This window comes from Lepus europaeus, chromosome 11 (assembly GCF_033115175.1).
Source record: "Lepus europaeus isolate LE1 chromosome 11, mLepTim1.pri, whole genome shotgun sequence".
Taxonomy (NCBI): domain Eukaryota; kingdom Metazoa; phylum Chordata; class Mammalia; order Lagomorpha; family Leporidae; genus Lepus; species Lepus europaeus.
The window spans coordinates 14,217,437-14,235,252 of record NC_084837.1 but is presented as its reverse complement, the minus strand read 5'-3'; the positions used below and the strand labels follow the sequence as shown (position 1 = coordinate 14,235,252).

The following is a 17,816-nucleotide window of genomic DNA, read 5'->3' as shown; positions in this document are numbered from 1 at the left end:
CTGTGAGAGAGAGAGACATAGAGAAAGGTCTTCCTTTACCATTGGTTCACCCTCCAATGGCCGCCGCGGCCGGCGCGCTTCGGCCGGCACACCGCACTGATCCGAAGGCAGGAGCCATGTACTTCTCCTAGTCTCCCATGAGGGTGCAGGGCCCAAGGACTTGGGCCATCCTCCACTGCACTCCCACAGAGAGCTGGCCTGGAAGAAGGGCAGCTAGGACAGAATCCAGCACTGCAGGTGGAGGATTAGCCTATTGAGCCATGGTGGCGGCCTTTCTTTCTCTTGACAATAGAAATCTACCTATCCAAATTCCTGCCTTCATGGCACTTGTATGCTAGAAGTAAGAGAGAGACCAAAAATAGGATACATAAAATACAGTCCTAATGGGGAAAAAAATAAATGAGGAAAGTGACATGCAAAGATTTGGAGGTGGAATGGATGAGGGGAAATTTTATTCAGGATGGCCAGAGAAAACTTCACTGGGATGTTAACTTGAGTAAAGAACTAAAGGAGATGAGAGAGCTAGCCCTGTGGATATATGGGGAGGAGCATTGTATGTAGGTAGAGAGTGTATTAAATCTGGGAACCTTGAAATGCAAAAGTATATAATGTATATGAAATAAAATGAAATGGCCAGGGTGATTTTAGAAAAGTAAATGATGGTAAATAAAGAATCAAGAGGGCACACATCATTTGATCGTTATAAGGAGTTTGATTTTTACCTTTGTGTGATGTAGGAAACCACTGGAAGTTTTTGAGCAAAGAAGTAAAAGGGTATGACTTATGTTTTAGCAACATCGTTCTGATTTTGATACTGAATATAGACTGTAAGGGGAAAAGGGCAGAGAATCAGGAGACAAGTTAGTAGGCTATTATAGTAAAACAAGTAAGGTGATTGTGGTTTGGATGGAGTGATGATGGTGAGAATGGTAAGAAGTAGTTGAATTCTGGATCTATATTGAAAATAAAGCCCTTAAATTTGGTAGTATATTATGTGGAAATGTGAAGTAAAAAGAGAAGTGAAAGATGACACAGTGGTTTTGATCAGAGCAACTGAGAATGGAGTTCAATATATATTTTTTAATTATTGCATTAAATTTATGTGTTACATTACATGCCACATAACTGCAGACAGTTTTACCAAATAAATGTGGCAGAAAAGAAGGCAAGGAAAATGTTTTAAAATGTTAGAAATTAGGTTGTAATGGGCCGGCGCCGTAGCTTAACAGGTTAATCCTCCGCCTTGCGGCACCGGCATACAGGGTTCTAGTCCCAGTCAGGGCGCCGGATTCTATCCCAGTTGCCCTTCTTCCAGGCCAGCTCTCTGCTATGGCCCGGGAGTGCAGTGGAGGATGGCCCAAGTGCTTGGGCCCTGCACCCGCATGGGAGACCAGGAGAAGCACCTGGCTCCTGCCTTCAGATCAGCGCGGTGCGCTGGCCGCAGCGGCCATTGGAGGGTGAACCAACGGCAAAAAGGAAGACCTTTCTCTCTGTCTCTCTCTCTCACTATCCACTCTGTCAAAAAAAAAAAAAAAAAAAGAAAAGAAATTAGGTTGTAATGGACATTGGTCCTGAAGTAAATATGAGCTGGAAAACCATGAGTCTAGTGTGTTCTATCAGTCTTCTTTTTTTCTTTTCCTTTTTTTTTTTTTTTTTTTTGACAGGCAGAGTGGATAGAGACAGAGAGAAAGGTCTTCCTTTTTTTGCCGTTGGTTCACCCTCCAATGGCCGCCGCGGTAGTGCGCTGCGGCCAGCGCACCGCGCTGATCTGAAGGCAGGAGCCAGGTGCTTCTCCTGGTCTCCCATGCGGGTGCAGGGCCCAAGCACTTGGGCCATCCTCCACTGCACTCCCGGGCCATAGCAGAGAGCTGGCCTGGAAGAAGGGCAACTGGGATAGAATCCGGCGCCCTGACTGGGACTAGAACCCTGTATGCCGGCGCCGCAAGGCGGAGGATTAACCTGTTAAGCTACGGTGCCGGCCTCTTTTCCTTTTTTCTTTTTAAAGACTGAGGGGCCGGTGCTGTGGCATAGTGGGTAAAGCCGCCACCTGCAGTGCTGGCATCCCATATGGGTACCAGTTCAAGTCCCAACTGCTCCACTTTCTATCCAGCTCTCAGCTATGACATGGGAAATCAGTAGAAGACGGCCCAAGTCCTTGGGCCCTTGCACCCATGTGGGAGCCCAGAAGAAGTTCCTGGCTTCAGATCAGTGCAACTCTGGCTGTTGGGGCCATCTGGGGAGTGAACCAGTGGATGGAAGACCTCTCTGCCTCTCCTCCTCTCTGTGTAACCGACTTTCAAACAGATAAATAAATCTTTAAAAAAAAAAAAAAGACTGATTGATTTGAAAGTTAGAGATTTTCCATCTGCTGATTGACTCCCTAAATGGCCACATCGGCAAGGGCTGAGCGAGGCTGAAGTCAGGAGCTTCATCCAACTCTGCTGCTATGTGAGTGCAGGAGCCCAAGTACTTGGACTGTCTTCTAGTGCTTTCCCAGGCGTATTATCAAGGAGCTGGATTGGAAGTAGAGCAGCCAGGACATGAACCAACACCCATCCAGGATGCCAGCATTGCAGGCAGTGGCTTCTCTTTCTAAAAAATCTTTTAAGAATATTTGGATGTTTACAGATAGCCTTATGTAATTGTTCATTTTTGTCGATTTCTTGCCTTTTTTTTTTAAAAGGTATTTATTTATTTTAAGTCAGAAGTAGAGAGGGAGAGGAGAGAGTGAGCGAGTGAGCTTCCATCCACTGGTTTATTCCCTAGATGGTTGCAGTGACCAGGGTTGAGCCAAGCTGAAGCTAAGATCCAGGAGCTTCATCTGGTCTCCCACATGGGTAGCAGGGGTCCAAATACTTGGGGCTATCTTCTTCTGCCTTTCCCAGGCCATTAGCAGGGAGCTTTCTTGTTCTAGAACTATATATCCATTGAATTGCACATATCTTTGGCATCTTTTCATTTAGTTTTTGATGTTTATCCATTTTATATTAATCACTAATTTGTTTTTTAATACAATATGACTGTACACAGTTTATTCATTTTTTGGTGAACCTTTAGATTGTTTTCATATTTAGGTTGTTAAGAATAAAAGTATGCATGTCTTTGTGTGAACATATGTTTTCATTTTTCTAGGGTAAACATCTTAATTTCGAATTACTGGGTCACTTGGTAAGTTTATGTTTAAATGTATAAGGAACTGCCGAACTATTTTCCAAAAGGTTATTGCCATTTTATATTTCCACCAGTATGTGTGAGAGTTAAAGTTCCTCCAAATCCTTTTCAGTGTTTGATACTCTCAGGTTTTGATTGTAAATGTTCTGATGATTGTGTGGTGATAACTCCATTGTGTTTTTAAAAATGTTGTATCTATAATATAAAGTTTACCATTTTAACCATTTCAGAAGCAGTTCAAAGACAAAGTACATTTGCATTATTGTACTACTGTTTCCAAATTGAATGTATTCCTTAAACAGTAACCACCCATTGCTTCCTCTCTAGTCCCTGATAATCACCATTCTACTTTCTGATCCTGTGAATTTAACTACTAGGTACTTTACATACAATAGGAATCATGATATTTTGTATTTGGCTTATTTCATTAGCAGAGTATCATTAAAGTTAATCAGTGTTGTAGCATGGAACAGAATTTGTTTTTTTATGTTGAATAGTGCTTCAAAATGTATGTGTATAACACATTTTGTTTTATCCATTTATTGATTTACACTTGAATTGTTTGCATTTTTGGCTGTATGAATAATAATACTATGAACTTTGGTGTAGAAATACCTACTTTGGCATCTTTTGGTTATACATTTAGGTGCCAAATGGTTGGTTGCACTGTAATTGTTTAATTTTTGAGGAACTGTGTTATTTTATACAGTGGCTGCACCATTTTATATCACTACCAGCAGTGTATAAATAAAGCTCCCAGTTTTTCCAAGTTATCAATAAAATTTATTTTCTGGGGTTACAAAAGTAATTTGTCATCCTAGTGAGTATTAAGTGTCTTTATAGTTTTAATTTACATTTTCCTAATGACTAATATTATTAAGAAGTTTGCTTCTTTTGTAAGTGCTCAAATATTTTATGTATTTTTCTTTTCAGAGTGTAAATCCTTTGTCAGATCTGTGTATTCTTTATTGGCTGCTTATTTATTTATTTATTGCTTTTTTGTTTTATTTGAAAGGAAGAGAGACAAGAAATCTTCCCATCCCCAGTTCATTCTGTAAAAACCTGTAACAGTTAGGGCTGTTCCAGGCCAAAGCCAAGAACTGGAATTCAGTTTGGATTCCCCACATTGGGTAGCAGGGACCCAAGTACTTGAGCCATAATCTTTTGCCTTATATCTTGTGTATTAGCAGGAAGCTGAAATCTAGGGGCTCCTATACAGGATATGTGTGTGCCAAGTGGTATCTTGACCACTAAATGGCCACCCACTGCTTATTTTATTAGGGAGGAGTGTTGAAATCTCTAACTATAATTTTTTAAACAGCTGAATTTTTTGTTTAGTTGTAAAATATTTTGTTCAAATTATTGAGGTTTAATTTATATGCACGTGTTTTGATTTAAAAGCTTGGTCAAAAGGTATAGTTCCTAGATAAAGGTCTAAGAATATAATGTATTCCCTTCCTCCTTCCCTCCAACTCTGCTGTCCTTCATCCCTCTCCTTTTCTTTTTTTTTTTTTTTGGCTTTTGAGATAATATATTTTAAATTTATATTACAGTAAATGGGGTTTGATGCTTTGCCAAATAAGTTTAACAAGTAAAAACAAAAACACTGTAGTTTAGTAGCAATATAGACAATGGCTACACACAATACTTGAATGGGAAAATGACTATTTCACCCATGTGGGATGCAGGTGCTGCAGGTGACCCTCCTCCTTTTTTATTGTTTCTGTTTAGATAATGTAGTTTATCTTGTTTTTTTTTTTTCATTTACTTCTATAATCTCTGCTTTTTAACATGAATGTTTAGACCATTTAAATTTATTGTAATTGCCAATATGGTTATGTTTAAGACTATTTCCCATTAACCTTATCAGTTCTTCCTTTGTAAATTCTTTTTTGCTTTCTTTTGGATTAATTCAGCAGGTTTTTGAACTTTTTTTTCTCTGTTAACTTATTCTTCGTAATTTTTCTCTAGTAGTCACAGTAGGATTTACACTATGCACTTTGATCTCAATTTATCTTCAAAATATAGTTCATCTTAGTTTATAATGTAAGAACATTAGTATGTATCTCTTTTCCCTACCTCTCCTTTTTTTTTTTTTTTTGCTATTTTGGTCTTATTTTATATTTCCATATGTTACAAACTGTACAGTAGATTTTATAAGTTTCTTTGAAGTTTGTTTTTAATTGAGTGCAGAGTTGGGAAGAAGGGAAGTGAATTTCCACCTATCGTTCACTCCCCAAATGCTCACGATAGCTGGGGCTGGGCCAGGCCAAAGCCAGGAGGCAGGAGCTCCATCTGGGTCTCCCAAGTGACTGACAGAAATCTGAATGGTTGAGCCATTATCTGCCTCCTGGGGTGCTCCAAAATAGGAAACCAACATCCAAGACAGCAGCCTAATGTGCTGCAGTTGCACCAGGATGCCTTTTAATTGTTTTAGAAATATTGGTAAAAACTAGGAGTAACATTTTTATATTTACCTTCATATTTACCATTTTAATTTCCCCCCTTTTTTTTGTAGATTCCTGCTTATAGATCCAAGTTTTCTTCTACTGATATTTCAAATTCTTCTACTTAAAGAACTTTCTTTAGTTCTTTTTAAATCTTTTTTTAAAATTTATTTTCATTTTTGTCTGAAAGGCAGAGTGAGACAAACAGATCTTCCCACCTGCTGGTTCACTCCCCAAGTGCCTGCAACAGTCAGGATCCTAGAACTCCATCTGGATCTCCCATATGGGTGGCAGGGACCTAGGTACTTGAGCTATCATCATCTGTGATTCCTAGGGTGCACATTCACAGGAAGCTGATTAGAAGCAGAACAGTGGGAACTCAAGCCAGGCACTCTGATTGATATGGGATGTCAGTGTCCCAAATGGCAACCTAACCTCTTTAGTATTTCTTCTTCTTCTTCTTCTTCTTCTTTTTTTTTTTTTTTTTTTTTTTTTAAAGTTTATTTGAAAGGCAGAGTTAGAGAGGCAGAGGCAGAGAGACATAGAGGTCCTCTCTGCTGATTCATTCCCCAAATGGCGGCAGTGGCTGGAGCTGGGCTGATCCAAAGCCAGGAGCTTGGAGCTTCTAACAGGTCTCCCACGTGGGCACAGGCTCCCAAGGACTTGAGCCATCTTCTGCTGCTTTCCCAGGGCATAGCAGAGAGCTTGATTAGCAGTGGAACAGCTGGGACTTGAACTGGGCCCATATGGAATGCTGGCACTGCAAGCGGTGGCCTTATTCGCTATGGCACAGTGCTGTTCCCCTTATTGAGCATTTCTAAAGTGTAGTTATATTAGTCATAAAAAATTCTGACTATTTATATGGAAATATTTTCATTTTACACGTCAACATTTTAGCATGAAAATTTTCAAGTTTGCAGATTTTAAAATAGTTACAATAATTGTAAAATGTAATACCATAACTAACATTTTGTTTGCTTGTCTCATATCTGTTAATCTGACCACCTACTGTATTTCTTAATTTGTCTTTTTTTGATACTTATTGTAAGTTGCAGATGTTAATATGCCACACCATTAGCCTCAGCGTTTATATTAACAGAAACTTAGTAATTTAGTATTATTAATTAGAATGTAGTATACTATTCCAGTGTTTAATGCTGTATAACGAATCATTCCAAATGTAGTGCCTTAAACATAATTTAGTTTGCTTATGAATCTCTTAATTTGAGCTGGGAATGGCAGAGTTTATATATCTTGGCTTTAATTTAGCATGTCAGCTGGGCTGACTTGATGACTGGAAGCTAGAATCCTCTGAAGACTTGATCATTCACACATCTAGAGATTGATACAGATCGTCAGGAATTTAGCTGGAGCTGTGATCTAAGAACTGTGTTCTAGAATAGTTAAATCTAGCCTCTACATATGACTCCTTGGCTTCTGTGTTACATGGCTGCCTTTGCAGCGTGGTGACTGGATTCTGAGAGTGAAGATCTTAAAGGAGCAAGGCAGAAAAGCATGGCATTTTTATGACTTTGCCTCAAAAGTCACAGAACACATACTTCTGTACTCTTTGGTCAAAAGGGTCAAAAACACCATTTAGGTTCAAGAAGTGTCATAGGCTCCACCTCTTGATGCAAGAATGCCACTACTGCATTGTTAAGAACATGTGGGATGGGTTTTGTTAGGATAGCCATCTTGAAAATAATAATTAGCCTGCTGCATTACTATTCCATGAGTTTTGATAAAGTCATGCACTTTTGCAGCAAAGTCCTAACAAGTATAGAACCCACACCCCTGCCTTCCTAATTGCTCCTTCCCACCCCCCCATCACCATTTTTCTGTTTTCATCATAGTTTAGCCTGCTCCAGAACTTCATGTAAAGAGCATCTTTCATTACTTAAAATTTATACAATGCTGTTTTTACCTTGAATGATGTTTTTGAGATTCATCCCTGTTTTTGCAGGTTCCAGTTGACTTTTAACTTTAATTCTATTAAAGGACACTTGGACTGTTTTCTGTTCTGAACTGATTTCAGTTCCTAGCTGTTAGGGAAAAAGCTACAATGAAAGTTTGTGTGAAAATCTCTTTGTGGCTGGCCATATATTGGTTTTGGGTGAACAGCATGGAGTATAGGTATTTTTTACAGACTCATTTTATAATTAAATCCCAAGTCTTTCCGCTAAATTGGTTTTATTTATATCCCTACCAACAATTTGTGAGAGCGCCAGTTGCCTTACATCTTTGTCCACATTTGAGATGGTCAGTCTTTCTGAGGTAGCATTCTGGTTCATGGACAGTGATTTTTCTTCATTTTGCAGAATATATTTTCATTTTATAATATATAATTGTAGGTTGGTGTATTTTTCTTTCAGCATTTGTTTGTGATGAGATTGTGATTATATTTTTTTCTCCTCCCAGACTTGGTTTTTTTTCTTTGACTTAAGATTTTTTCTTTATCACTGTTTTTCTTTGTGATCATTCAGCTGAGAGTTTTGAGATGTTGTTTGGTTGGTTGGTTGGTTGACTGCTTTTAGATCTGTACATGTATAGTTTTTATCAAATTTGGAAAATCAAAACCCATTATTCTATGTATTTTAACCATCTCTTCTCTCTACCATTTCCTTTTTTCCCGTGATTCTGTTCATTACTTTTCTGTTTATGCTGTATGACTTACTTTCCTTTTGATTTGCATTGTTAGTAATTTTTTATCGGATGGTGAACATTGTAATATTTTGTTTTGGAATGACTGGATTTTGTTTTCTTTGACAGTGTTGAGCGATGTTCTGGCATCCAGGTAAATAACTTGTTGATTAGTTTGATCTGTTCCAGGCTTCATTGCTGTGTATCTAGAGAAGGCTTTATTTTAAGGGTACTAAGTTCTAAAGTGTGGCCCTTCTTAATCCTCTAATAAATGCTCTCAGTTTGAATGTGTTGTCTTCTCTCTCTTTGGAGAGAATTTAGGAATCTCCCATTTCTTTTAAGCACTGGGAGTATTTAATTCCTTAGCTCATCTTTTCTCCAGTTTCACCGAGTTTATTGCCTTACTTGTGAACAGTTAGTATGCAGCAAAGGCCTCCCAAGGATGGATTTCTGGTTTCTTTTCTCCACATAGTTTCCCTCCTCTTTGGCACTCTGTCTTCAGCTCCAGAACTCTTATCTCTTGACTCTCACCTTAGTGAGACTGCTGGCTTCTGATTCTCCTCCATTGACTGCAGGTTGGAAAGTGCCTGTAGAACATACTTAGGGTTTGGTTCCTGGCGCCCCACCCCCCTTTTTCTTTTCTCCTTTCATGGATCCCATTGATGTACTGTTACCTAGTATTTGAAAATTCTTGCTTATCACAAGAAGCAACTGGTATGTTTGCTTGAATCATTTTTTGCACTTACTTTCTGTTCTACTTGTGTGCTTTTCTAGTATTCTGTCTGGATTTTTCTCTTTAAATCCTTTTTGATTATATTGTGGTATTTGTTGAATTTTTACGCTGAACACTTGTTTAGCCAGTCTTCAGAAAAGAGTAGCAGCTCCTCTGAATTGCCCTCAAGTGTGATATCTTGACTTTAATAGCGTAATTTTTTCTGGCTTTATACTTTATGTAACTAGAATCTGTCACATTCACTGTAGTTTGACTTAGAATGTTTTTGACTTTACAGTGGTACCAAAGCCATATATACAGGATAGCAACTGTACTTTGAATTTTTATCTTCTCCTGGGTTAGCAGTGTATGTGATTAAGCAGTAACAGCAGCATCAACAGGATTCTGTTCCTTGTCAGGCATACAGACATGAGAGTGAATGACTGATAATCTAGTCTACAGTAGTCTTTCCTTAACTATGATTTCATTTTCCTTAAGTTACCATGGTCAACCACAATCTGAAGTATTAAGTAGAGAGCTAGAAAGACAAATAATTTTTTAATTTAAAAATTGCTATAAAATTGCTATTCTGAGGCCAGTGCTGCGGCTCACTTGGCTAATCCTCCGCCTGTGGTGCTGGCACCCTGGGTTCTAGTCCAGGTTGGGGTGCCGGTTCTGTCCCGGTTGCCCCTCTTCCAGGCCAGCTCTCTGCTGTGGCCCGGGAGTGCAGTGGAGGATGGCCCAAGTGCTTGGGCCCTGCACCCGCATGGGAGACCAGGAGGAAGCACCTGGCTCCTGGCTTCGGATTGGTGCAGGGCGCTGGCCGTAGTGGCCATTTTGGGGGTGAACCAACGGAAGGAAGACCTTTGTGTGTCTGTCTGTCTCTCACTAACTCTGCCTGTCAAAAAAAGAAATTGCTATTCTGAGCAACATGATCAGATTTCCTGCTGTCCTCCATCTGACTGGGAAATGAATCATAACTCTGTTCAGAGTACCCATTCTGTGTAGTCTACCTCACCATTAATCAGTAACTCTCTAGGTTACCGTAAGGACTCACATTTATGGCAGTGCTTTTAAATTCAGATTGCCCTTGTTTTACTTAATGGACCCAAAGTGCGAGAGTAAGGATACTGGCAATTTGAATAAATAAGAAGCTTTGAAGTGCTTCCTTTAAGTATCCTCTCACATCATCACATGAAGGGTGAATACATTAAAACAAAATACTCAGAGACCACATTTATGTAACAATAATATAGTGTTAGAATTGTTGTTTTATTGTTGATAATTTCTTACTGTGCCTAATTTACTAACGAAGCTTTTTTATAGGTATGTATAGCTAGGAAAAAACAATTTACTTGTAAGTAGGTTTCAGTACTCTGTACACTTTATTGGGGTTTTGTCTTAGAATTATCTCCTTCATGCATGAGGGGTTCTACTATCCTTTGTTGCTAAGCTGTAATGTTTGGTAGGTTCAGTCTATTAAATGTGTTTTAGACTTATATTTTCCAGTTATAATGGATTTATTTGGTTTAACCCCAACATGATTGAGGGGGCATATGTGATTGTGTTTGGCATTTTTTATTTAACATATTTGTGAGATTTCACCCACATTGTTGACTGTAGTAATTGATTGTTTATGTGTGTTGATATGTTAGTACTCTGTTTTAGTAATATACCACAATTGTGTTGATGGATATTTTAGTAATTTTTTTGTGGCTATTAAGGAACATTGCCATTCTGAACATTCCAGTGAATGTTTTCTTGTGAACTTACCTACTCGTTCTGTTTGATGTATATTGCAGTGTGGAAATTTTAAGTCATAGAATATACTTACATTTAGTTTTTTTTTTTTTTTTTTTTTTTTTTTTTTGCGTAATGGCTCTGGCTAAAATTTCCAGGACTACACTGAATAGCAATGGTGAGGGGCTGGCGCTGTGGCTCACTTGGTTAATCCTCCGATTGTGGCACCAGCATCCCATATGGGCGCCGGGTTCTAGTCCCCGTTGCTCCTCTTCCAGTCCAGCTCTCTGCTGTGGCCTGGGAGGACAGTGGAGGATAGCCCAGGTCCTTGGGTGTCTGCACCCGCATAGGAGACCAGGAAGAAGCAGCTGGCTCCTGGCTTCGGATCGGTGCAGTGCTGGCTGTGGCGGCCATTTGGGGAGTGAACCAATGGAAGGAAGACCTTTGTCGCTGTCTCTCTCAGTCTATAATTCTACCTGTCAAATAATTAAAAAAAAAAAAAGCAACGGTGAGAGAGGGCATCCTTGTCTGGTTCTAGATGTCAGTGGGAATACTTCCAGCTTTTCCCCATTCAGTATGATTCTGGCCGTGGATTTGTTGTAAATTGCATTGATTGTGTTGAGGAGTGTTCCTTCTATACCCAGTTTGCTTAGTTTTCATCATGAAATAGTGTTGTATTTTATTATGCTTTCTCTGCATCTATTGAGATAATCATATAGTTTTTTGTTCAACAGTTTGTTAATGTGCTGTATCACATTGATTGATTTGCGAATATTGAACATTTCCTGCATAGCTGGGGTAAATCCCACTTGTTCTGGGTGGATGATCTTTCTGAAGTTCTGTTGGATTCGATTGGCTAGAATTTTGTTGAGGAGTTTTGCATCTATGTTTGTCAGGGAAATTGGTCTGTAATTCTTTTTCTTTGTTGCATCTTTTTTTTTTTTTTTTTTTTTGACAGGCAGAGTGGACAGTGAGAGAGAGAGAGACAGAGAGAAAGGTCTTCCTTTGCCTTTGGTTCACCCTCCAATGGCCGCCGCGGCCGGCGCACCGCGCTGATCCGAAGGCAGGAGCCAGGTGCTTCTCCTGGTCTCCCATGGGGTGCAGGGCCCAAGCGCTTGGGCCATCCTCCACTGCACTCCCGGGCCACAGCAGAGAGCTGGCCTGGAAGAGGGGCAACCGGGACAGAATCCGGTGCCCTGACTGGGACTAGAACCTGGTGTGCCGGTGGCGCTGCAAGGCGGAGGATTAGCCTGTTGAGACACGGTGCCAGCCCGGCGCATCTTTTTCAGGTTTAGGAATTAAGGTGATGCTGGCTTCATAGAAAGAATTTGGGAGGATTCCCTCCCTTTCAGTTTTTATGAATAGCTTGAGAAGAATTGGAATTAGTTCCTCTTTAAATGTCTGGTAGAATTCAGCAGTGAATCCATCTGGTGCTGTGTTTTTCTTTGTTGGGTAGGACTTTCTGTCTTTGTTATGGTTCTGTTTAGGTTTTCTGTGTTTTCATGGCTTAATTTAGGTAGGTTGTATGTGTTCAGGAATCTGCTCATTTCTTACAGGTTTCCCAGTTTGTTGGAATACAGTTTTTGTAGTAATTTCTGATGATTCTTTTAATTTCTGTGTTGTCTGTTGGTACATTTCCTTTTTCATTTCTAATTTTATTAATTTGGGTCTTTTTTTGGTTAGTTGGGCAATTGTGTGTCAATTGTGTCCATTTTTTTCAAAAAACCAGCTCTTTGTTTTGCTGAGCTTTTGTAATTTTATTTCAACTTTGTTGATTTCTTCTCTAATTTTAATTATTTTCTCCTAGTTTTGGGTTTGGTTTGCTGATGTTTTTCTAGATACTTGAGATGCATTGATAGCTCATTTATTTGGTCACATTCCAGTTTCTTGATACAGGCACCAATTGCTATAAACTTTCCTCTTAACACTATTTTTACTATATCCCATAGGTTTTTTTTTTTTTTTAAGTATTCATTGGATTTTTTTTTATAAGATTTATTTATTTGAAAGTCAGAGTTAGAGAGAGAAGGAGGGGCGGGGGAGGGGGCTCCTCCATCCGCTAGTTCACCTCCCAACTGGCCACAATGGATGGAGCTGCACTGTTCTGAAGCCAAGAGCCTCTTCCGGGTCTCCCACACGAGTCAGGGGCCCAAGGGCTTGGGCCATCTTCTACTGCTTTCCCAGGCCATAGCAGAGAGCTGGATCAGAAGTAGAACAGCTGGGACTTGAACCAGCGCCCATATGGGATGTTGGCACTGCAGGTGGCGGATTTACCTGCTATGCCACAGCGACAGCCCCTTTTGATTTCTTCAGTGACCCAGTGTTCATTCAGGAGCATGTTGTTCAGTCTCCATGTGTTTACATATGTTCTAGAGATTCCTGAGTTGCTGATTTCTAGCTTCATTCCATCGTGGTCTGAGAAGATGCATGGTGTATTTTGAGTTTTTTTAATTTGCTGAGACTTGCTTTTTGATCCAACATGTGGTTAATCCTAGAGAAGGTTCTGTGCACTGCTGAGGAGAATATATATTCCGCAGCTGTAGCATGGAAAGTTCTGTAGATATCTGCTATGTTCGTTTGGTCAGTAGTGCTGATTAATTCTGTTGTTTCCTTGCTGATTTTCTGTCTGGTAGATCTGTCCACTTCTGAAAGTGGGGTATTGAAGTCCTCTATTACTATTGTATTTGAGTCTATGTGTCTCTCTTTAGCCCCATTGACATTTCTTTTAAATAGCCAGATGCCCTTCAATTAAGTGAATATACATTTAGAATAGTTACATCTTCTTGTTGAATTGATCCCTTAATCATTACATAGTGCTCTTCATTGTTGCTGTGAGTCTAATTGGAGATCTTCTGAAAGTAATCTGGCATTTCTCTGATGCACATTTTAGAATCATTGTTTTACTGTGGAGAGTTTGATTACAATGTGTTATGGTGAAGATCTTTTCTGGTCTTGTCTATTAGGGGTTCTGTGTGCTTCCTGTACTTGGATATCCTTTTATTTCTACAAATTAGGGAAGTTTTCTGTTATTATTTCACTAAAAAGGCCTTCTATCATTTGTTTCTTTCTATGCCTTCAGGAATTCCTAGAACCAGTATGTTTGGTCATTTGATGGTATCCTGTGGATTCCCAACAGTGTTTTTTAATTTTCTAATTTCTTCTTGTTTTTGTTCTGATTGTATAATTTCCTGCAATTTGTCTTCTAATTTGGATATTCTTTCTTCTGCTTCACCGATTCTGTTGTTAAGGCTTTCCACTGTGTTTATCTGTTCTATTGAATTCTTCATTTCCAAGATTTCATTTTGATTTCTCTTTAAGATCTCAATTTCATGGGAGAAATTTTTTTGTCATGTAAGGATTTCATTAGTTCGTGCATTTTCTTCTGATTACTTCTAAGTAATCCTATGATCAATTTTTTTGAATTCTATTTCCGGTATTTCTTCAGTCTTTTCACAATCTAGTATTGAAGTGTTTTATTCTTTTGCGGGTGTCATGTTGTGTTCCTTAGTGTTTCTTGAATCAGTGTGTTCATTATGTGGCATTTGTGCAGATATTCTTTGATTTCTTTGTTTTTTATCTGCTGTGGCTTTTATCTTTGGACTATACCTCTGTGGATTAGTGTTGTTTCTATTTTTTTCAGTGAATACCTAGAGGCCTATGGTGGGTTTGGTCAGGGAGCTTTGTTCGAACTCTAGGGTGAACGGAGTTTCCAAGGTGACATCTAAGTTGAGTGTGGTTAAGTCAGTCTATCTGTCTCTCTCTCTCTCTCTCTCTTTTAATTAGAAGAGTGGTTTGTTCTGCTCTGTTGGCATAGATTCAGCTTACCCTGCGTCCTCCCCCCCCCCCCCATCAAAGAAGACCAGTTCCTTGGGCTATAATATTTGTCCACGCTGCCACAAGGATCACACAAAGGATCTGTATAGTCCTTGGTCTAAGCACAGATTCACCAGCAATGTCCCTCACCAGGGAACTGGGGAGCCCTGAACATGTGGAGCCTCCCACAGTGACTGCCCAAGGTCCTAGCCACACCCTGAACCCTCCTACACATCCTCAGTGTTTTCACAGTCCCAGCAAAAAAGCCTCCAGCAGTCACAAGCACCCAGCCCCCTATCATTTCTCCCCGCCAGACCCTGGAGTCTCTGCCTGGCTGGGCAAGGACAGAAGCTGGTGCAGCTGTTATGTATGACCAAAATGGCACCTGCTGTTTATTAGCTTGTTTCAGGGATGTTGTTGCAGGGTGTATGGGGGGAGAGAACCTTGCACATCTCCCCGCCCCGCCCCCCCCCCCCCTTTTTTTTTTTTCTCCTCTAGTTTGCCAGGTACACTATCCTCCACAGAGCTCCAAGCCAGATTCCCTACAGGCTCTTCCTGCAGCTTTATTGCCAGTGAGTTGGGCTGCCACGGTCTGGTCTTACCTCACTTTTTTAGAGTTGGTGAGGACGCTCTTGGCTGCTGGGGTCCTGAGTTGTGCACGTCCTTGTCCTCCACGTAGGTCCACTGTGTTCCTCTAATTTGTGTGGAGTTTCCTCTGCTGTTTTCTCCCTAACTTCCCAGAGACTGCATTCTCTGCTTTTTTTTTTTTTCTTTCTTTTTAAACTATCTTCTCCTAGACTAGAGCAGTAAGCTCCCTCCCTACTTCACCATCTTAATCCAGTCTCAAAGAGTAGGGTTTTTAACACTACATGGTAGATGACTTTGGAGTAAGGGTTGCAAAAGTCACAGAAGTATTAGTATCTTAATAAGCCAAAGTATTGAAATCAGAATACAGATAGCCAGTAATTCAGCGACAGTACCAGGTTTGTGTCTGAATGTTGGTGGATCATGTAATGTCTCCCAAACTGAGAAGAAATCCTGAGTCTGAAGAATGAAGAAAGAAACTCTGTACAAGAATAAAAGGGTTTATTGGGACACCTTACATGCCGGTTTCCATGCTGGGGCAGACCGGCAGTCTGGGAAAAACTACAGCAAAGATTTCTGCACAGGAGTACAGAAAGGGGCTAGATTTTATATATTTACAAGTCAGATGAGATTGGCTAGAATCTGTATTATTCTTTATGTATGCTTTTAGTAGTTTGCCTCTAAGGCATCCTGCTGGTCTTTCCCACCTTATCAGAAAACTTGTGATAGGAGCTGGAGTTGTGGTGCCACCTGCAATGCCAGCATCCCATATGGGTGCTGGTTCAAGGCCTGGCTGCTCCATTTCCAATTCAGCTCCCTGCTAATGCACCTGGAAAAGCAGCAGAAGATGGTCCAAGTCTTTGTGCACCCATGTACACCCGTACTGCACCCATTAGAAGATAGGATGAAGCTTCTAATTTCTGTCTGACCCAGCCCTGGCTGTTGTAGCTATTTGGGGAGTGAATCAGTGGATGGAGGATATTTCTCTCCCTTTCTCTCTCTCTCTCTCTGTAACTGCCTTTCAAATAAATAAATCTTAAATAAGACTTGTGGTAGCACTTTAATTTTTTGATGAGGCCTGTTACTTTGGTGGAATTCAGCATCCTCCTGTGAGACAGAGGTTAAAATGGAGGTCTGAGACTCAAGATGGCTTTACTGATTTGTTGTCACACAGTGTGGTTCATGTTGGTAATGTCATTTGAATAATGCTTAGATGAATGATGGCCATGTGGCCAGGGCTTTAAGTAATAATATATGAAGGGGTTTGAAATCTGTCGTATTGGTGTTGGGAAGGCATAGAAGCTTTTGATTATAGCATCACAGGACCAAATTATATTTTTCAGGAAGATAATCCTTTTTTATTATTATTCTAATAACTAATATTTGGATAAAGGCAAAAGGGGAAACCAGATAGAGGTGCTCTGCTCTGTATGACTGCTGGTAAGCATAGGAAAAGCAGCAGAGATACCTCAAAGATAAAATTCTGTGAGTTATAAATCAGAAGTAAAAGGGAATGAGCATGGCCTTCAGAAACACACACATTCGGGTTTGAATTTCTTTTTCTTTTTTTTTTAATCAAAGATTCATTTGATAGGTGGAGTGACACAGAAAGAACATACTGGTTCACTCGCTGAATGGCCACAATGGCCAGAGCTGGACCAGGCTAAAGCCAGGCCCAAAACACCATCCAGGTTTCCCATGTGCATGGCATTTACTAGCTGCACCTGATCCGAAGCTAGGAGTCAGGAGCTTCCTCTGGGTCTCCCATGTGGGTGCATGGGCCCAAGGACTTGGGCCATTTTCCACAGCCTTCCCAGGCCACGGCAGAGAGCTGGATTGGTGGAGGAGCAGTCAGGACTAGAACTGGTGCCCATATGGGATGCCGGCGCCTCAGGCCAGGGCATTAACCTGCTGCGCCACAGCGCTGGCCCCTATATGAGGTGCCAGGCTCTGCAGGTGGAGGATGCACCTACTGTGCCATGGCGCAGGTCCCCTGAAAATATTCAGACAGTGCAAGTGTAAAATATTTCTCAAAGTTCTATGCTAGAAGAAGTTGTTATGAATGGGAAGGTTTGGCTAACTTGTGTTTATTTTGATGAGATGGGGAGATTTGACTTTATCATGGAAACAACTGAAAAAAACTGTCAGAAGAAAAACTAGGGATGGTGTAGGAATTTGGGTTGAGTTCCTGTGGTAGTATTGGTAACACTTGGTGAACAGTTTGATGCACTGAAAAATATGACTTAAAGTTTTCTGATTTGAATCACTGGACTAATAATGTTATCATTTTCTCACAGGATTTACTTTGTGTGTCTGCCCGTCCCCAAGGAAGAGTATTTTCCCCCCGCCCCCAGACTGTTAGGACTCTTATAAATACATATTTACAAACCTTGTTTTTTTTTCATTAACAACACTTAACTACATATTGTAATTATATGATCTATTGTGGTTTCTATTATTTGTGCCCACCTCCTCTACCCTCCACTACCACCACATAAAGAGAAGATTGTTTAGTTTCTTTACTACTTCATTTTCATCTACCTTAATAAGCATTCAAAATCTATTTGACAGTTTTTGAATGGATAACTTTTAAGAATTTGAAAACTGATGAGTAATGGTTAGAAATAAATAAAAATGACGAGAAAAACAAAGGTTGGTACCCTTTTTGTTTTTAAGATTTATCTGTATTTTGAAAGTCAAGAGAGATC

General features: G+C 40.1%; 1 protein-coding gene across 7 annotated transcripts in view; it reads left to right on the top strand.

Moving 5' to 3' along the window:
• UBE3A (ubiquitin protein ligase E3A) overlaps positions 1-17,816 on the top strand; it is a 117,490-nt gene that overhangs the window by 12,069 nt on the left and 87,605 nt on the right. For 2 of the 7 annotated variants that reach the window (XM_062205021.1, XM_062205018.1), the window contains exon 2: positions 3,133-3,168. The exons of the other annotated variants lie outside the window; for them this stretch is intronic. The gene's annotated coding sequence lies outside the window, so the exon portion shown is untranslated. The remainder of the gene's footprint in view (positions 1-3,132; positions 3,169-17,816) is intronic. 7 annotated transcript variants of the gene reach the window in all.